This window comes from Pelodiscus sinensis, chromosome 1 (assembly GCF_049634645.1).
Source record: "Pelodiscus sinensis isolate JC-2024 chromosome 1, ASM4963464v1, whole genome shotgun sequence".
Lineage (NCBI taxonomy): Eukaryota > Metazoa > Chordata > Testudines > Trionychidae > Pelodiscus > Pelodiscus sinensis.
The window spans coordinates 166,441,766-166,463,947 of NC_134711.1; the positions used below are offsets into that span (position 1 = coordinate 166,441,766).

General features: G+C 41.8%; 1 long non-coding RNA gene across 1 annotated transcript; it reads left to right on the forward strand.

The window, feature by feature from the left end:
• Nucleotides 1–270: 270 nt before the first annotated feature.
• LOC142826917 (uncharacterized) lies at nucleotides 271–19,240 on the forward strand. Its single transcript, XR_012901180.1, has 2 exons — nucleotides 271–869; nucleotides 18,717–19,240. It is a non-coding gene; the product is annotated as an uncharacterized LOC142826917 (long non-coding RNA).
• The last annotated feature ends 2,942 nt before the right edge of the window (nucleotides 19,241–22,182 follow it).

Genomic DNA, 22,182 nt, shown 5'->3' on the forward strand with positions numbered 1-22,182 from the left:
AGTTGACCTGCTGGGTTTATGGTCCCAAGTCACTGAATGTTTAAAACTACTTTAATATAAATTACTGACAGGTTGGTGTTGGTGGTGATGGGGAGAACTAAAGCTCATAAAAACTAAGGAAGAAAGAGATAAAGATAAAACAGTAGGGTGTTTCCATTTGAAATATTGATTATTATATTATGATAATTACTACTATTTGAAATATTATTGTAACCTGCCCAAATCTATCCAATGGAAGTAATCAGTCAGTACAACAGACAGCTGCTGCTTTCATGCACCTGTGGCAATAACATTTCTGTTACAAATATCCAATCAATACAATCTTGGGATCCACCAAATTTGCTCTGAGTAATTAAGATTTTTAACTTTTCTCTGTTACAGTATTAACTCTTCTCTGTCTTCCTTGGATCTGCAGCCAAACCAATAAGTCAAAACTCTGAAGACTTTTTGTTTGTTTTTTTCTGGCAGTGTGTGACGGGGCTAGCCTGCCCCGCACTGAGCAGGAGGGAGGGGAGCCTGTCTATTTGGTAGAATACGCCCCTCCCCCACAGCCCTACCGGGCATGCTCTCAGTGCAGCCTCACTATAAAAGGCTGCTGGGCTGCTCAGTTGGGGCGGACCGCTGGGGTGGAAGGAGCTCCAGCCCCAGCGCCACAGCCGGACCTGCTGCCAGAATCAGAGCCGGAGGGACCGCCATTACTGCTACCATCCCCGGGGCGAGCACGCCCCCAATGCTGACTCCAGGGGGCTGCCCGCCCCGCTGCAGTGGACATCTCCTGTGCTGCTGCCCCAGAGACGGGACCAGCTGACGTTGATGACGATGCCAGCCCAGCATGGACAAGTGGGACCTCTGTCGGCCACAAGGCTGGGGTAGGAAGCAACCCAGGGCAAGGGGCAGGGAAAACCCCAGTGGGATCAGCGCATTTCGGGGAGGACCCCCCGCTGAGCCAGTGGTGGGAACCACCCACCACCATTAGGGCCCTGGGTTGGGGTCCGGTGGAGAGGGAGGGCCTGGACCCCCTTACCCTAACCCCTCAGGGCAGGGACTAGGCCTCAGGGCCTGCTGTGACTGCAGACTAGGCCTCAGGGTCTGTTGTGGCTACTAGACTAGGCCTCAGGGCCTGCTTTAAACCCCCCAGGCCAGGCCTCAGGGTCTGTGAGTTGGGGGGGACTGCTTTAATCTCGGGGAGGAGAGGATGGGGTGGGGGGGGGACTCTGCCACACAGTGAAACATATATATTGACTAATGCAATATTTCTTCCGCTCCACTCTCAACACCTGAAATTATCACATTATTGTTGTTTCACTGTCAAGGAATGCATTACTGCCATTTTTAAGTTATTTAATTAAATTATCCTCACTCTCTGTTAAATTTTTAAAATGATTAATTACTGATTCCTCATCCTATCAATTAGTGAAAATCTGCACGAACTGCATAAAACAGAGTTGCAGAACTTTTGACTGCTTCCCAGAAAAAAAAAATATAACACTATCTTATTAGGAAAAAATTGCTTAATTTAAATCAGTAATAATGGTTTCTTTTTCAGAGTGAGTATAAAGTATGTTGAGAAATGGAAGAATAAAAATCCTTCAGTTTCCTCTACCTCTCTCTCATGTGGCAGAATAGCGCATGAAAAAAATCATCATGACAATTGTACTAATCTTATACTCTGTATTATGTGAAGTGGCTAGAATGTTCAGAAGATTGTAATGCAGCAGCTGGAAGTAACCCCAAAGGGCTCTTTAGCTTGGTGGGTTAACTCTGCATGTCTGTATGTAGTAAGACCACAGTTATGAGAACATGAAGTGGATGGGCAAGGGCCCTTGCTGTTTTTAAGGAAGTCACTATTATGTGCAGTTACACATAGAAATAACTTTTTGAAGTGCAATTAACCTAGGTATTCTGTATGCTTAGAATACTTCTGGCTCATGTGATGCCATGTAGACCCATTTCCATAGAAATTCTTTTCTGGTGAAAGTGAAGGGCAAATATTAGGGGGCAGTCTAATTTTTCTAATATTCTGAGATATATTTATAATCAATAATTATTATTGGCAAACTCACTCAACTAGCTCAGAATTTGTCTTCATAACTGACTTTTTCAAAATAACATTTATCGAGTTCAGTGAACACAATGGAGAAAGTGTTAAAATGGTTGTACTTATCCAATCACCAAGAATACGTTTGTGAATTTTAGCATGTCTTTTTTTTTAATATAATACTTTACAAAGTTGTATCTGACATTTCCATTAAATTGTAAAATGTGGGGGCATGCCTATCATAACTGCACTTTATTTTTTTAATCTACAAAATTATAAAATAATAGCTATTAGAGATAGAAAAGACCTAGTAGATCATCCTGTCACGTTTTTCTGACAGCGCAGGATTGTTCCTTATGGTACCTGCTAATGTTGTCCTGTCTAGTTTTAAATGGAAAAAATTAAAAAACAATGGATAGTCTAGCAGCACCTTAAAGACTAACAAAACATGTAGCTGTGCTTCACTATGGGGGCTTTATGCTACTTATCGATGGAGGGTTTTCTATAGTTGAATAGGGCTTAGAATTATCCTAAATATATTTTCACTTACAGCAATCCAGTTTCTTTTTATTGTATGCATTCTTCTAATTGTATTATTCTTTGGAATAACCCTAATAGCTGTTTTCCTTACTAATCCCTTTTTAGATACTTATAGATAAATAATCATTTTCATACTTTCCTTTATTTGCTATTTAAGGCGTATTTAGTTTTCTTAATCTTTCTTTAAAGAATCCCCTGTATTTTGTGTGTTTATAGATGCACGGCCTTGTTTATGCTACACTACATATGGTCTCCACTGACACTTAGAAAAGCGCTTTATCAGTTCTTTTATATGAGCTCTGTATGCACTAAGTTTAGATATGTCACTGAAAATATCTTTGTTCTTTTGTTCTCTGTATGTTGTACTTTGTAGATATTTTTCTTTTGACCCAGTATTTAAAGATGAAGGGTGCTGGTTTTGCAGTGCTTCAATGGTCAGTTGGCATGGCCAAAGAGGGTACTTGAGAAAGTGAGCTGAGCAACTATTTGTGTTTGTTCACCCACAGCTACATTAAAAAAGGGGGACTTCAGTGTTTTAATGCTGAGATGGGAGCTGCCTAAAATAGCAGCAGTAAAATGAAGAGGAATGGGAAGAGACTTAAGGCCTAGATACACAAAAACATTCGGGCATATCTACACTGCACAGCAAAACTTGAATTAAGATCCGTAACTTCAGCTAGGTCCGTTGCGTAGAGGAAATTGAAATAGCTTAAGTCGGCTTTTTGGTGCTGTCTATACAGCAGGTAGTTGAAGGAAGAACACTCTTCCTTTGACTTCCCTTACTCCTCATGTAATGAGATTTGCAGGAGTCAGAGTAAGAAGTCCTCCTCTCAAAATTATTTCGAAATAATTTCTTGCTGTGTAGACTTGTACTAAATTATTTCGAAATAATGTCAGTTATTCTGAAATAACATTGCTGTGTAGACATACCCTTAATGATCTGGGCTTTTGGGCTCCTGACAGACTGGAAGGAAATACCATTTCCCACCTACCATATCAGGCCTCAGAGGTGCAACAGGTGGTGGAATCCTTCCAGGTGCTAGGCTTGAGCAAGGGCTCTAAGCAGCTCGTTAGCTATGGGACATAGAAAAATGTTTTTTAGGCCCATCAGCGCACAAGTAGGCACCTGTGGAAATGTAGGCATCTGCAGGGTTAGATGGCATCTGCATTGTATTTTTGGGAATGTCAATGGCACCTAAATGGGGATTCGGGCTTGTTAAGTAGCAGTTAGGCACCTATGTCCCTCTTGTGATTGTAGCAATTAGATTTCTTATGCATCAACAAAATGATTAATTCCTCTTTCATTTTTTTTTACCATTACTAATACAATACTTTTTTCATTCTTTTCCCAAATCACATCTTTCCAGATGCTGGGAAAGGTGGTTTGCTATTTAAAATTGTCAGAATTACATTAAAATGGCTTTCTCAACTGACCTGTTGGATCTTACCTTAGTATACTCCTAACTCATTCCTTCTTCTCAACTAATGTCAATCTCCTTTATGTTCCTGGTTCAATATTGTTGTTTTTGAGCTAATATCTGTCTCTTCTGAGACTTCCATAACATGGAATAGCCTTGTATTAGCTGCCCTTTGTCATTGCTTTTCAAATTTCACTTACAAATACAATTGTCCTCCTTTGCCCTACTTCTTTTATTTCCTCCTCTTTCAATGCATTTCAAATCTGTAATATTTTTAGTGATGTAGTTTCAATGGATGAGGTTATATAATGTGGTTGCTGTGCATAAACTGATCATTCTCATTTGCGATTAATATGCTTTTCACTCCTTGAATATCTAGACAGATTATGTCAAGTTACACCAGCTAATAATTTGGCCCTTTTTCTGCTTGGGATACTAGTGGGGGGATCATTGGCTTGTTGCTTTATGCTGACTTATGAAAGATCTATGCTTTTTGTACCAAATTAGCTTCCTTTTTTAAAACCTTTAATCTGACTCTTACTTCATGCTTTGTCCTTAAACAGGACATCCTCGCAATCAATCATTTGCATTTATATAGCACTGCTTCTGCAGAAATCTTTAAGTCTTTTACAAATTAAGGCTAGGCCAACTCAGACAAATGTGCTTAATATGGATTTAAATTGTGGAAGGGAATCTAAAAGTACAATCCTAAGAGGAATAAAACGAGGGGCATAATGAGCAGGCAAAAGTGTGTGTGTGTGTGTGTGTGTGTGTGTGTGTGTGTGTGTGTGAAATGACACTATTCAAATGCTTAGCATAGCCATACTGCTCCTACTTAGTGATAGTCACTTAGGGCTGAGTCCTGGAAGACATTACATTCTTCCTGTGAGGTGATCAACACTTGCCATTCCTACTGCGAGTGGATGTCACTCAGCATGGTGTACCATAATGAATTTTGTGCTTAGCACCCAGTCAGACATGACTGCTGTTGATTTGACTGGATAGTGTAAGACCAAAGCAAATGTATGAAAGTGAATGCCAAATTTCTGCTAAAAGTATACTAACCTATCACAACTAAATCATTTTGAAGATGTCAAAGGTAGCAATATTGAAAGGTGCAGTTGTCAATATACACCTAACCTACTTCATATCCTACGACTGGATTAGTGTGCCATCAAAGTAACCAGATGGCATATTACAACTGAGTTGCAGTTGAGCGTTCTCAACATGCTGGATCTGACTCATTGCTGCACTAAAATCAGTGTAAAACAAGTATTATAGTGATGAATCTGGCCCTCTGGTGCCGTGTGTGCGTGTATGCGTGTGTGCGTGTGAAAGAGAGAGAGAGAGACACCTCGCATAACCCTTTCATATTTTCTTGTTATATTTAACAATATATTTAAACAATCATCTGCAGCCATTGTTTATATTTTGGATAGACTATGGAAGGTGCATTAAAATACAGCAAGTATCATTTAATTGCATTAGTGTCAATTAATCTCCTCCTGTGTCATCAACACTAAGTACTGTTAGCTGAGATTTAAGAAGTACTACTATATTAAATCAAAATAACTAGAACTGTTCTACTGAGCAATCTGGAAGCTTCTCTCAATTGTCCAAAGAAAGCCTCATCTACCTCATCCACCTGATTCGGTGGCCTGTAGTAGACAATAACTACAACATCACTGCTGTTGTTTGTACCTCTAAACTTAACCGATAGAATCTCAACAGGTTTCTCTCCCTCTAGGTACTGGAGTTCTGAGCAACATAGTGCTCTCTTACATATAGTGCAACTCTTCATCCTTTTCTCCCCTGCCTGTTCTTCCTGAACAGTCTATACCCTTCCATGACAATGCTCCAATCATGCAAGTCATCCCACCACGTCTCTGTTATCCCAGCTAAATCCTATTTCTTGGACTGGGCCAGGGCCTCCAGTTCCTCCTGTTTGTTGCCCAGGCTTCTCACATTAGTATACAAACACCTCAGATAACCAGTTGATCGCCCTATCTTCTCCATTCGAATCAGGGGTCATCCTTTCTTGCTCGTTTCTCTTTACATTTCTTCCCGGGAGAGTAGCAATGCAGCAATGAGTGCATTGTCCCCTTAGGCTGTGTCCTGCAGTATACATACCTCACACAGAAGCACAAAGACATCCCTTATGCCCCATTGCCACCCTCCATGGCTGTGTACCAAGGGTCATAACTTGGTCCTCCCCTTAATAAACTTATCCCAATGTTAAAAAACTACACACACTTTCTTGGTTTTGGTTTTTAATCTAATTTTTGTTACCCTAATTAGAATTTGCATAGTTTGTCCTCACACTTAAAGAATAGCAGATGACCTACCCTTAATGTACTGAACAAAATAAATGTGCACTACAACAACTAGATAACAGAGTAATAAAAACTGCCTCTTTGTATTAGGCTTCCAGAGAGCCAGATTCTAAGTTGTCTTGTGGTATGGTACAAAAGGCCACAAGGTATAAACTTGTATTATAGAGATGGAAAATAATATACCCATGTGCATTACTGTAGAAATCATGATAGGAAGGGAAAACCCAAATAATACCATCTGGGTGTGACTTTGGTCTCTCAAAGGATTCAAAGTTTCTAAAGCCAGAAGGAATCAATGTGATCATTTAACACACAACACAGGCCAAACAAATTTCTCCAAATAAAACCTAGCACATAATCTTTAAAAGAACATTCTATCTTGATCTAAAAATTGTCAGTGATAGAGAACCCACCAGGGCATTGATAAATTGTGCCAGTGGTTAAGTAATTTTACCATTAAAAATGTACACCTTTATTTCCAGTCTGAGTTTGTCTAGCTTCAACTTCTAGTCATTGACTCATTATACTATGCTCTTCTAGACTGAAGAGCTAGCTCATCATTAAATATTTGTGCATCGTGTACATACTAATAGACTGTAATCAAGTCATGCCTTAACCTTCTTTTTGTAAAATCTGAGCTCCGTGATTCTATCATTATACTGCATGTTTTCTAATTCTTTAATCGTTCTTGAAGCTCTTTTCTCTCCAATTTACCAATATTTATGTTAAGAACTGTCGGCACCAGAGTTGGTCTCACACTCCAGCAATGGTTGTACCTGTGTGAATTAAAGATGTGCAATATCCTCTCTATTGCTACTTGAGATTCCCATTTATGAATTGCAAGATCACAGTAGGTGGTCTTGGCAACAACATCCCACTGAAAGCTCATGTTCAGCTATCTACCACATCGCATCTCATATTTTGCTTTTCCAGGATAGACTCTCCTATGGCCTGCATTCTTTGTTCCCAGAGGCATGCATTTAGCTCTAATAAAGCACACATTGACTAATAGACTGATTCTAGTAAACAGTCTAGATAGATCAGTATCAGTGATCTGTCCTCTTCATTATTTACTACTCCCTCAGTTTGTGTCATCAGTGATTGCAAACATCATCAGTGATTATTTTAGGTTTTCCTTCAGGTCACCAATAAAAGTTTTAAATAGAGTTGGGCCAAGAAACAAGCCCATTAGAAACAGAACTGCTCGATGATTTCCCAGTTTACAGTTGAATTTTGAGACTTCTCAGTTTGCCAGTTTTTAATCCACTTAGTTTGCCATTTTAATATTGTTAATCCAAAATATATTACGTCAACATTAATATCTTTATCAAATTTTTACTCTTCTCAGAAAGAGGAAGGAGTATGGTTGCAAAAGAATTGGCATGAGGTCCTAGAAGTCATTCTCCCATGTCTGCAGATTTACTTCCACCAATAGAAATGCTCCACCAATGCTCTGTTGACTCAATTGCATGTTGAAAGTGGGATAAAAACTTTGAGGAAAACTGGCAGAAACAAGGAGAGGGACAACAAACAAAATGTTAGCGGGGCATTGAGGATGCTACTGTCATCCATGAAGTATGAGTTACTCCATAGAAAGATCTCTGCTACACTCCAGGAAAGGCTGCTGGATTCTGCATGGAATTGCATGTAGGGGCAGAGCTTGAAGTCAAGGAGAATTGGAATTTTCAGTCCTACTTGAACATTGCAAACAGAGGTGGCCCAGGTCCTGGTGGCATCTTACACGTAGACTTTTGCAGGCTACTGCCAGGTTCTCACATATAGGATAAATAACTAGCAGTAACAATTTGGAAGCAAAATCACTGTTTAAGATGAGATGTATTAAAACTTGAGGATGGTGTCATTTTGATAACACAATAGGCTACCCAAATAGCTCACTAATCTACAAAGTGATGTTACTTTAAAATAGACTTATTATTAAAATGCTCATAGAAAGTGCATTTACCACAAATATTGTTCAGTTTTACTTTTTTAATTTATTTTAAACATGTTTTTCCACTAACAGCTTTAAATTTTACTAGCATTTACTGTGTGTGTGTGTGTGTGTGTGTGTAAAAAATACCCTCATACATACACTAAACTCTCTTTTAAGAGTAAAATAATATTGATGTGCAACAGAGACTCCCTTTGCCATTGCTGGGAGCTTAACATGTGAAAAGATGATAGGAGTAAAGTTGGTTACTGCATTAATAAGATTATTTTGACCCATTGGTAGATAATTATAAAAATGGCTGGAAAACTCTACTACCCTATACGCTCATCCTAAACTAGTGTTTGTATAGCATTCTTTTGGCTTTATTTTTAAGTGCAAATATCAGTACTGCCATCCCCTGAGAATTCTGCAGTCATGACATGGAACCCAGAATAACTATGTGATTGGTCTATTCCTCATGGTTTTATTTTAAATAAATGAATAAACCATAGGTCTTTGTCTCTGGCTTTTAAATCCTCTGGCCACTCTGATCTGTGTGTGGTGAAAACAATTACAGGCTGAAAATACAACCTTAATTGAAATATAAAACATGCACATGGAGGTGTTGGCTCCCTGTTGGGTGCTTGATCTTCTTCCTCCCTTTTTCTTATCTCCTCCACTGCCCAGAGCACTCCCTGGATGACCTTTTCCTCTCTAGTAGCCTGCACACCTCTCCTTTGTATTGTAACTCATTTAAAGTTGTAGTTATGTTCCTGATAAATGCTGCTTTAAGAGAAACAATGTTCAGCAAATCTAGTTTTCCCATAGGTATTAATGTAAATGAAGGGTTAGATTCCTGGGATTTTTTTTTCAGGAGACAAAAGGCAGTATAAATATATACAATATAAGTTTTAAACAATTTAGTAATGTATACAGCAATTATGTTTGTGAAGCTTGGTTGAGGTGGTGGAATATTTCCCAGGGAATGTCTTGCTACTAACTGATGAGCTAGGACTTGGCTGAGCCCTTAAGGGGTAAATATGTTAATGTAGCCTTGCACTCTAGAGGCAGCATGGACTGAGGCAGGAGGGAGGAAATGCACTAGACACACACATGGCAATTGCTGCAATCGCTTCCCTGCAGAAACTGAACATGATAATGAACCTACACTAACCTGCTGGAGCTCACCTCTCTCTCTCTCTCTCTCTCTCTCCTCCAGATGGTGTATACACAGATGCATAGTGACAAGAGAGGGGGAAGCGTGTGAGAGAGGTGTGGGGGGGGGAGGGAAGAGAGAGAGAGAGAGAGAGAGAGGGGCAGACAGACACATATGCATTTCCCCTTTAAGTACACTGGCCCCACTTGAAGTACACTGCCCTTGTAAGTAGACCAAGAAGTCCAAACACAAGACTCTAGCTGTAATATCCTGCTTTGTGGAGATAGAATACAGAGCAGGAGTCTTGACCAGGGAGGAACAAGGGAGGATATCTTGACATTAGAACCTGCCTCTCCCTCCACCCCCACCTCTTCACCTCCATCCAGCAAGCAGGAGGCTCCCAGGAGCAGCTAGAGGCCAGGAGCAGCAGGGGTGGGAGGGACAACTGAAGAGCAGTTGTCAAGTAATGTAAGAGGGAACTTGAGGGGAGCTGCCAATTCACCCTATTTCCAAACACTCACAAGGACAGGCTACTTTCCTGAAAATCCTACCAGTGATGGACAAAGCAAGCAGCCAAGCATTGTTATGGGGGGAGTATTACACAACTTGAAATGAGAATGCGCTCTAATAGATAAGCAGGGTAACTGCATTAACGGGACAATGTTAAGTGAACAATTATTGTGTCATCACAACTGCCCCCACCTCCAACCTGCCTAGAATGAGGGATGCCCCTGGGTTCCTCCTTCCATTAACTCCCCCTGCTGGGATTAGAATGAGGATGTTTCTGTTTAACTGAGGAAGGGGGCTGTTCCTATTGTGTATTCTCTGGGAATCTGTTCCTTTCTGAGCACACGCAGTTCTCCAGTACTGCAAGAAGCTGCTCTCACCTCAGCACTAGAGGGATGTACCCTGGGGAAGTCCTAGGAAGCATAGCCTGAAAATACCAATCTTGTGATAATATCATGAGTATTGGCAACCTTCAGTAAGATAAAACAGCAATACTATTAAAAAGGCACAAATAAAACTTGAAGTCAAAGCTTATGAAAAGTCTATAAGCAGATGTCAAGTAAGTTATTCATACTGACTGGCTAAAGAAATTTGAAACCAAACTAAACCTGAAAGCACTGAAGTGCACGGTTGTGGCGTTTGAAACATACCACTTAAGCAATCTATAAACTAATGAAATAAATGCTTGAGAGAGAAAAATGTGTTGTCAACATTACTTGATCAGCAGTTGAAAGGATAAATTGCAATCATATTTTCATTGGTAGCTGACAGCTACTGGTGTGGATGTCATTTTTATTTATGTTTATGGGAACATCCTCATCTGTAATATTTTCTTTTCCTTGTGACTTTGAATCAAAATATACATAAAATGCAGTTTCTAATGTTCCTACTCTGTTTCCCACAGAAAAGAGAGGACCTTGTATAAAAAGCTGAAGAAATTGCAAGAATTCTCTCTGTGGCAGACACATGAAAAAGTGGTGGTAGTTCAGGCAATACCACACAAATAACAAATTTGGCATATTAGTGCAGTGTTTTCAGAAACAAAGACAGCAAAATGCCGAGCCATAATAATGCTTTTGTTCTCAGAGAACTCGTTCTAAGTGTGTTTAATTTATATTTTGTGATGATTATTCTCTGAAAGGGAATACACATTGGACCTCCCTGCTCTGGCACCATTGGGACCTGACTGGTTCTGAATGAGAGAATTTGTCGGATTAGAAATGGTCTCTTGCCACCGGCCCCAAGCCTCATTGCTTGCCGCTGACAGGCTGCCCCAGAGCAAGCACCATGGCTCACCTGCACCTGCCCCTCCTCCCCCCCCCCCCAACTTGGCTGGGCAGCTTGCCCAGCTGCTGGTGGCTCCCTGGGTAGCACAGGCTCCAGCCCCTGCTGAAGGGATCCAACCTCACACATCCAGGGGCAGCCATGGGCTCTGGCCCCATGTTCCAGATTGTGGGGCTATTGCCCCCGGGCTGTCGCAGGGCTCAACTCCAGCTCATTGATCTTGGGGGTGCCAAGAAACTCCAGCCTCATGCCAACCTTTGCTGCCCAGGGACTCCAGCCTGGCCCTGCATTACCATGGGCTGCTAGAGGCTGCTGCGGGGCTCCAGCCCCGGTCGTGCACTGCCACCAGTCAGGCTGCCAACCCTGTAGCCCCAGCCCTATTGTCCCTCCTGTCCTTATGCTCCTGAGCCATCTGGTCCAGGGACATCTCTCGTTCTACTTGGACCAGAGAGTGATGGTGTTTGGAGGTACAACCCATACTGGCTGTGTTTAGACTGGCAAGTTTTTCTGCAAAAGCAGAAAAAATTTCCAGCTGTCTACGCTGGCCATTTGAATTTCCGTAAGAAAACTGACAATCTCATGTAAGAAATCAGTGCTTCTTGCAGAAATACTATGCTGCTCCTGTTTGGGCAAAAGTCCTTTTGCGCAAAAGGGCCAGTGTAGACAGCTCAGACTTGCTTTGCGCAAAAAAGCCCCGATAGCAAAAATGGCGATCAGGGCTTTTTTGCGGAAAAACGCGTCTAGATTGGCACAGATGCTTTTCCGCAAAAAGTGCTTTTGCGGAAAAGCGTCCGTGCCAATCTAGACGCTCTTTTCCGCAAATGCTTTTAACGGAAAACTTTTCCTTTAAAAGCATTTGCGGAAAATCATGCCAGTCTAGATGTAGCCAGTGAGTTTAAACAACTTGTGCAGGTCCATGAAGGAGGTCAGTTTCAGACACACAATTATGACACATTGTCCATGCTGATGTGTAGTTACTTTGCATAGTGATAAACTGGCTCTTACTCATAATTTTATTACAAATGAACTTAATTTATGCCATATTATTTAAGAATATCCTTTTTAACTGTAGCTATAGTTCCTCTAAAGAAGACTGAATATGCATCTCAGATTCTTTGGGGTTTTATTAACATTTTATGGGTTTTTTAAATACTTTCAACTGCATAAATGTTGAACAACAATATCTAGTGTGTTAACTTTCAAAATAATAACATACTTGCCTTAGCCCTAGGCCTTAAAAGGTACACAGGATAAAACAATTACTCTATTTCATTCCATTGAAAAATGATGTGGAGACATTGATTCATATGGTATTACTTAACTACTCAGACATGGCCCATGACAAATATAACACTTCATTTGTCTTTGAATACATGTTAATTTTCCACATGCATGTAGTAAAATAGTTCTACCTCTGCAGATTGTCACCCACTGCAATAGCCCCATGAATAATCAGAACAGATCCTTTTTTAATCATTTCCATAACTGGAGATCAAAATTAAATGGATATTATATCATCCACAGCCATTAATAAACAAATCTGTATGATCAGTATGTAGACAAAAAATTAAAAATGTAACTTACACTAATAGGAGGGGAAAAAATCTCAGAGACTGAACTGCATCAATCGAATCCTCCTACATTCTAATTTTCTCTCACCTATATGTCAGTTTCCTGTATAATGAAATCCAGATAATTAAATATGGGATTAAACTATGTCAAACCACCATGTATCCTTACATATTAAGCCTAATGATACTAAATGGCAATGATTGGTGCTTAACTGGGATGATAATTCCTTTTAATTGGGACACCTTCAGGTGCTTTTCTAGTATTTACACCTATTCTCAATTTTGTGACTGCTCTTCTAATAGCTCTCAGTCCCTCTGTTGCTGTGATACATACAGAGAGCCTAAGAAGTCAATGTTAACTTATTTTCTTTCATGATCACCTGTTTCTGGGTTGTTAGATTGCTCTTTGGATGCAAGGGCACATAGTGAGCTGTGTTTTCCCTGATGGGAATCTACATGCTGCTCTTGACTCTGAACAAGCAATAGGACAAAGCTCTGTCATTGCCCCAGAACAGCTTACTGGAATAGCTTACCTGTAACACTGTAAACATAACCGAGTAACTGATTGGCATGTTTCAGCTTTGAATCAGAAGCAACACTACTGTCACGGTGCCCTCTGAAAATAAAACACCTGGGATAAAAACCATTAAATATATTCTAGTGTGAAACTTTAAAAAAATCCCTATTTCAAAAAAGGCACTTCTGTGGATCAAACAGCATTAAAAGTAGTACATTTTTTTTCCCATCAGTACAGAGGTTTTGTTTCTATCAAACATACCTATTCCAGTCAATCATGAGGGATTGCAGTCCTATTATGCATGTGCATGCACATGCACACAAACACAAAAGAGACTAGACTCTGAAAGCACTTAAAAGCAATGAATCCCAAAGAAACAGCTCTGGTACCATAAAATGGTACAGGTTCAGGGACAAATTAAACTGCTGTATGCCAACTTTAAACTGATATAGAATATCCATACATGCATACCTGAACCAAATTAAATCATGTATTGCAACTCACATCTTTAGTTTAACATTACCAACACTTCCACTTCATACTGGGCTCTTAGAAGACATTAAGGGTTAAATTAGCAATAAATAACAGCACAGAACACTGAAAGCTAGAATACACTGAAATCTAGAACAGGTGGCTAACAACAAACTTAGGGAAAACTTGGCCACACCCATGATAAGTGGACATCCTGCTAATTAAAATCTTGCTGGACCATGGATGTTGATGGACTAGACTTTTAAAATTAAATGTACTACTTTTAATGCTGTTTGATCCACAGAAGTGCCTTTTTTGAAATAGGGATTTTTTTAAAGTTTCACACTAGAATATATTTAATGGTTTTTATCCCAGGTGTTTCATTTTACAGAGGGCATCGTGACAGTAGTGTTGCTTCTAATTCAAAGCTGAAATCTTGTTACAATTTGCCACCTTTAGTGAAGACTGAGGCAGGGCTGGTGTGAGGCATGTGCAGTCAGTTCCCCCGCACCTGGCCCCACACTTGATTAATAGCCCCACATGCCTGTGCAGCATGTCATACCTGAGGCACATCCCAAAGCTGCAGGCAGTGCTTACTCATGCCTGGCAAGGTTCCTAGCCCATGGGAGAAGAGGAGGAGGCTGCCTCAAGCATCAGTGGTGGGGGTAGCCTGGTCCCCCATGCTGTCGGCCTGAGAGTTCTTCACATCACTGGGGAGAGCAGCTGCTGGCAGCCTGGACCACAGTGCCCCATTCAAACCAGGCCCTGCAAATTATGCCAGCCCTAAAAAGAGGCAGCATACCTCAGCCTACTTGATGTTGTCTGTTACAATCTTTCCTTCACCACTAAATTGTCTACCTTTTCCATCACCTATCTCTTGCTTCTAATAAATTTAAAGAACCTCTTTCTATTGGCTTGCTTATTTTGTTTCTTGTTTCTACATGCTTGTGATGTTCTTTTGTACTCCTTAAAATTTCTTCATGTTTCCATTTTTTGTGCAATTCCTTTTTGATTTTCAGTTGATTAAAGAGCTCACAACACGGTCATATTGGCCTCTGATTAGTTTTTCTATCTTTCCTTGGCATCAGAATAGTTTGCTGTTGTGCCTTTAATGTTTCTCTCCTTGAGGAAACTGCTAGATTTCCTGACCCATGAGACCTTGCTAGCAGTTCTGAGTTCGTTAAAAATCTTTAAAAAATCATTGTCTGTATTCTGCTGATCTCACTCCTCTCTCTTCTTGTCAATCTACAATTTCATTATCATTTTTGCCTAAACTGGCTTCAACCTTCAGATTCCGAATCAATTCTTCCTGTTGGTCAGAATCAAATTCTAAAATGTCTATAAACCTGCTTACTTCCATCTTCTGCAACAGAAAACCTTGTCCCCAGCACATTCCAAAAACATATTGGATATCTTGTGTTTTGCTGTGCATATGTCCCCCCATTACTTCCAGGTACAGTGTTTTGGATAATTCTCTTAGAGTGTGTCTCTTGGGGTATGTCTACACTACAGCACTAATTCGAACTAACTTAATTCAAATTAGTTAATTCGAACTAAGCTAATTCGAACTAGTGCATCTAGACCTAAAAACTAGTTTGAATTAGCATTTTGCTAATTCGAACTAGCATGTCCACATTGAGTGGACCCTGAACCGAGGATAAGGATGGCCAGAAGCAGTGTCGGCAGGGCATCAGATTAGGACTTAGAGCATAGAGCTGCTGTCTCAGGCTAGCTGAGGGCTGTGCTTAAAGGGACCCGACCCCCTTCCCAGACAGACAGTTCTCAGGGTTCCCCACTCGCTTGTCTAACTCGATGAGGGACAGCAAAGCAGTCCTGGCTTGGAGTGCCCTGAATGCCCACACTCGGCACATCACAGCACTCGGCCATCAGGCTGGCTGCCCTTGCCGCAGGCTGCCATCGGGGGGGTGTCAATTGGGGGGCTGCAGGAGAGCTTCCACCCCAAGGAGCCCACAGAACCACCCCAGTCCTCCCCATCGGGGGCTTGTACCCCGTTCCTCCCTCACCTCCTTCCACTTACCCCTCTCTAGCCCCCATTTCTGATGTACAAAATAAAGGACACGTGTGTTCAAAAATAGAAACTCTCTTTATTTAACAAAACTGGGGGGGGGGGGGGTTTAACCTCAGGGGAGACTGGGAAAAGAGGTGGGAGAGGGGAAGGGGAAACCTGGGAGGAGGGAGCTGGAAGGGGGAAGCCAGGGGAGGAAGGAGGAGGGGAAGTATCAAACTATGGTATGCCATATCTTCAGTACTGTGTACAGATGTGGTCTCCTTACCCCAGAAATGATGTTTTGGCCTTGGAAAAGGTTCAGAAAAGGGCAACTAAAATGATGAGGGGTTTGGAGCAGGTCCCATATGAAGAGAGGCTAAAGAGACTGGGATTTTTCAGCTTAGAAAAGAGTAGACTGAGGGGGGATATGATAGAGGTCTATAAAAGCATGAGTGGTGTGGAGAGGGTGCATAAAGAAAAGTTCTTCATTAGTTCCCATAATAGAAGGACTAGAGGACACCAAATGAATGGGTAGCAGGCTTCAAACTAACAACAGAAAGTTCTTCTTCACAAAGCAAATAGTCAATCTATGGAACTCCTTGCTGCAGGAGGCTGTGAAGGCTAGAACTAGAACAGAGTTTAAAGAGAAGTTAGATCAAGTCATGGAGGTTGGGTCCATGGAGTGATATTAGCCAGGGGGTAGAAATGGTGTCCCTGGCCTCTGTTTGTGGAAGGCTGGAGATGGATGGCACGAGACAAATGGCTTGGTCATTGTCTTTGGTCTATCCCCTCTGGCGTACCTGGTGTTGGCCGCTGTCGGCAGACAGGCTACTGGGCTAGATGGACCTTTGGTCTGACCCAGTACAGCCGTTCTTATGTTTTTATGATTTAAGCTCAGGGCTCAGGGTCGGGGGTCTCAGTGGACCACCTTGATTTTCATGCAAACCTGCTCCTGGGTGGCCAGGCTGGCAGCTATCCTGCCCTAGATGGCCACTTTCCTGTGCCTAGTGCGGAGGTCGTGGATGAGGTCCACGATGTCCGCACTAGACCGGGAGGGCGCCTGCCTATTGTGGCCCCAGGCAGGCTCTTGGGAGCCGCCAGCCTGGTCCCGGGAAGAGGGAGGGCTGGGGGGCATCGGGTGGCTGGCTTGAGCCGTGCCAGGTGCAGGGTCTGCTGGCTGGGTGCTGGCAGGCTTGCACCTGGCACGGGCACCGTAGCCAGCCCGTGTCCCTTTAAGGGCTCTGGGGCCGAGAGGGCGACAGATAAGTTTCCCTGGTGGTGCCCAGAGAGGCCACCAGGGCAAGCTGAGGAGGGCTAGCCTCCCACTAGTTCGAACTAAGTGGCTACACAGCCCTTAATTCGAACTAGGCATTAGTCCTCGTAGAATGAGGTTTACCTAGTTCGAATTAAGCGCTCCGCTAGTTTGAATTAAGTTCGAACTAGCAGTTTGCCTGTGTAGCGCCTATTAAAGTTAATTCGAACTAACAGCTGTTAGTTCGAATTAACTTTGTAGTGTAGACATACCCTTACGAAGTAATGTTGAAATAACAGCCATTATTTTGAAATAACTTTCCTAGCGTTTACACAGCCAAACCACTATTTCAAAATTAAATCGAAATAGCGGAGTTCTTATTTCGAATTTGGGAAACCTCATTCCACAGGAATAATGCCAAATTTGGAATAGCTAATTCGAAATAAGTGCTGTGTAGATGCTTATTTTAAAATAGGGGGCCTCCAACCCTTCCCAGGGTGCCCTGGTGGTCACTCTGGGCACAACCAGGAAAACTTCCTCTCCTGTCCCCCTAGCCCCGGAGCCCTTAAAGGGGTAGACTCTGGCCACAGTGGTTTTGCCAGCTCCAGTCCTGCCAGCACAGAACCAGCAATCGCTGCCCCTGAGCTGGGGGCCCCACCATGAGCCAGGCAACCAGTGCCAGCCAGCCCTCCACTGCTCCCCAGGCCCAGTCCCCCAGCTCACAGAAGCCTGCCAGAGGCTGGAGAAGGCGGGCGCCTTTCTGGTCTAGAGCAGAGATCATGGACCTCATTGAGGTTTGGGGGGAGGCCTTCAATGTCCACGATCTCCGCACTAGACAGAGGAACGTGGCTGTCTACAGACAGATGGCTGACAGCCTGGCCACCAAAGGCTAGATGCGCACCCAGGAGCAGGTGCACGTGAAAATAAAGGAGTTGTGGTAGGACTATGCCAGGGCCACAGGGGGCAGCAGCTCCCAAACAGGGGCAAATGCCTGCCCCTATTTTGACACCCTGGACCACATTCTGTGGGGCGGGATGGTCCGTGCCACCCGGGAATCATCGATCCTGGAGCAGAGGACCCTGACCAGGGCATGGATGATGAGTGCCAGGAGCTGCAGGAGCCCAGAGGCAGCATGCCCCAAGCAGTCCCAGCAGACCCGTCACTAGTGTCATTCAGGGAGGCAACAACATGTGAGTGCCATCACTGTCCCCTTACTGGGAGGCGGGGAGGGAGACCAGGGGCCGTGTGCATGGGCCTTGCTTACCACAGATCACGCACAACCTGTGCACGTGTGAGCATGTGCCATGCCACCCTGGGCACGTGGCCCCAGCTGGCTGCCACACAGGGGCTTTGGCCTGTTAGCCACACTTGTGTGTGAAGGGACATGACATGCTCCTGATCCCAGAGTGGGACACAGCACGATGCCCTCCCTCTGCAAGGCCATTCTACACAGAGGCAGGGGACATCTTCCCCCCTCACCTCACCCACACTATACACAGCACAGGGGCATGGGTGCGGTCTTGGGGCAGCTACCACTGCTGGGGATAGCAGGACGTTCTGAACATGGTCTGTGTGCAAACACATCAGCTCTGATGGTGTAGGGAATGGTCATCCTCACCTTGCAAAGGGGGACTGGTCTTCACCCACTGTCTCCCCAGGCAGAACTGAACACTTCTCTTGTTTCTCCACAGTCTCACCATCTGCGCCTGCGACATGCTCCCGCACCAGAGGGCTCCACAGGACCACCCATGCAGTGGAAGGGTACTGACAGCAGCACCTGGGGGCACAGCAAGCCCTGCACCGCACCCTCCAGAACTGAGTGCAAGAAGACCTGGAGCTCCAGCAGGCACAGCTTGCTCAGGACCATGCCATCTGCCAGCACCTGCCGACCCTGGTGCAGAGCGTGCTGCCTCCCCAGCTACCACTCCTCCTCCCACTCCTTCTCCTGATTCTCCCTCCATACCGCTATTTCAAAATGTATTTTGTGCGTAGATGTGTTATTTCAAAATAACTTCTTTTGAATTATTTTGAAATAAAATATTTTGAAATAATGCTGTAGTATAGACATACCCTTATTTGTTCATACGTGTCTTTGAAGTAAAAGTACCCCTCTGTGAAAGAGGTTTTAAGTACTTCTGCAGCACAAATGTTTTTAAAGCTGTTCCAAGGATGAAACTACGAGTACCACGTAAGAGGCAATAAAATATTCAACTTGTGGCTTACACTGTACATGAATATTTTCTCTCTTCTCTGGGAGACGCATATATTAAAGTTCCTTTTTGTAGTGAGTATTTTAATGGTGAATTTTATCTTAACACTTTACATCTGTCTTTTTTTTTCCTACCTGAAAGCTCTGTCTCTCTTTTTCTTTTAATGCCTCTTCTTCAATAGTCCAGAGGGAGAACTTTTTAAAAAATGTGTTTGAGGACAGATTTGTGAAAGAGCATAGATTTTTCCGCAATAAAGCAAAATACCAAAAATCTAGTAAGGGAAAACAAAAGGAAAAAGTATAAATGGTATTTTGTAGGAAATAATCCAAAAGTATTATTTTTGTTTCAAATTACAGATATGTGCTTTCTCTACAAGCAAACATATGGATTTTTCTGACTGTAGAAATTTCTGTGTTTGGTCTTTTCCGCTTCATCTCAGTAAGATTTTTAGGAACCTATTTGTCACCACATAGGGTGACGACAGCCCCAAACTATTTGTCACTCAATATGACAAATAATATCCACTGCTGGAGACTTGGAGGTTATATTTCATTTGTAAATGTATAAAACTGGAAGAAGACAGGCAGTGGAAATTCCCCCCAGACAGAACAAAGAACTAACTATGCTATTTCTTGTACTATGTAAATTTTGTAGGGTAAGTATCCATAATTGCAAGCAAGATGGCTTTCGGACTTATCCTGCCTGCACTATATGCAGGTTGTGAATTTTTTTTTTTTTTTTTACAATTGTGTTCATGAACCTACTGAGAGCGATATGAAATTGAGGTTTTTATTCTTGATTGAAGAGCTCCACAAACAAGTGTGTTTTCTACAACTAGCCCTATAAACTCCCAAAAGACGACTTCTATTTCCTATTGCCCTGAAAAAAAAAATCTGCCTTATAGAAATAATATTATAGTACCTACAATATACAAAAAGTTGGGGAGAAAGCACAGGGCTTTTACCATGTAACTGACAGTAAATCTCTCAGGGGTGTTACAATTAGCCTGCACACATCCTATAGTTCAAAATACAGAAGTTATTTTATTGTACTACTTGGTAAAGCTTGCAACTCTGTCAAGAAGGTTACCAAAAACATATTGTGGACTTGTTTATATTTTCTTTAATCCATGGGTTTTCTTTGAGAGACCTTTCTATAATCTGCATATGGCTGGGAATTAGTTTTGTCTGCACCTCTGCTGTGATGGAAGTTCTTTGGTAAGTGTATGTAGAAATAGCACCTATTTTAGAAACAAAGTCTTCAAGCCACTAGCCTGTACAGTAAAAACAATGCCATATAATTACATATAAATATATTAAAATCATGAACGTTTATTAAATTATGTGACTTTGTGCAGCATTGACACTGGATTTTAAAACTAGTATTTGTGTAAGCAAGAATTCAGCAGTCATAGTAACACTATTTAGCTGGAACTATCATGAAGGATCAACTACAATCCTTTTTTTAATCTCGTGTGTGTTTAGATTTCATTTTCAAAACTATCTCAAGATATTAGTCAGCAATGGTCCTTCTAAAGTGTCTGCTCATGCTAAATGCCTGACTTATATGCATACATGTTTTTGTTTGTGTGTGTTTTTGTGCTTAAGCTCAATGATGCAACCTCCATGCCCCAAAAATGGAGATTTGATTTTAGACCCAAATGTACAGGAAGTTGTGAGCTCCTTTTAAACTTTGTCTATTGCTTATTTCAGCAAGCTCTGTAAAACTTTTTATACACAGCTCTACCAATGAATCTCATTCTGATAATTCAAGTCCTTCAACTTTTTTTGAACAGAGACTGTCACCTTTGTTAAAGTAACTTATTTATTTTATGTTGCTAGACTATTCACTTTGGGTTGAGATAACCAAAATAGGTTTTGCTTGTGATTTTTCGCTACCATTTAAACCATAGCTCAAGAGGTGAATGGCTAGTGTACTTCAGCCAGTATCATATTAATCTGGACATATGTGATTCAAGATTAAGATGAAGTTAAATTAAAGTTCAATAAAAATACTTGTATGGCAGTGCTGCTGATAGCCCTGTTGGTACTTCAGGACACTTCAAGAGATAGTAGCTTCTATAAGTCACTAAAATATATTTCTGAAGCAGTCATATGTCTTGGACGAAACCTGATGGCCTTCTGACTGAAATGGAATTATCCTATAATGTTTTTTGTTAAAAAAAAAATTCTGAAACAGGCAGCTTTCAATAAACCTTCAAATATTTTAGTCCTTTTCTACATGGGGAAAAATGCACCAGCTCAGGCAATGCCTTAATCAATTTAGAAGTTATACCATTTTATCTGTATTGGTATAGTTAAACTGATATAACTCTTCCCACGTGGATGCAGTTATACTGATATAAAAGTGTATTAGAAGTACAGCTAGACTGTGGGGGAGGGGATTCTGGATACTAGAGGCATCCCCAAAAAAACTCAGCTGCATCCAGGGAACGCATTTTCTTTTCCACAAAAAAAAAAAAAACAAAAACAGGAGAGCAAATGCATGCTTTTGGAAGCCTCTGTATTCCTTGTTCCCCATCTAGACAGGTCAAATTGCAAAAAAAAGCCTCTTCCGACAAAAGCATTGGAAAAAGATATGCAAAATACGGAGCACATTTTGCGTATCTTTTTCTGATAGATTCTTGCAGTCTAGCCATACCCTTAAAGTTTTATAGTTTATTCCTATATAAAATGGGGCATAAGTATATGCCACTTTTTTGTGGGTATAAGTACATCCAAACTAGGCCTTATAACTATTTCAGTTAATATTTTTAATCCCCTAATTTTTATACTTCCTAACCAACTTTTTAACTTCCCTAATTTACATCAGTGCAAAAACTGTGTAGACCAGGCCTGAATCAATGTTGCTAAACTGGTCCAACTCCTTGGAGACAATTATTTCAATTTAAGAATGGTTTATTTCAAGTAAATCTAAATCTGTTCCA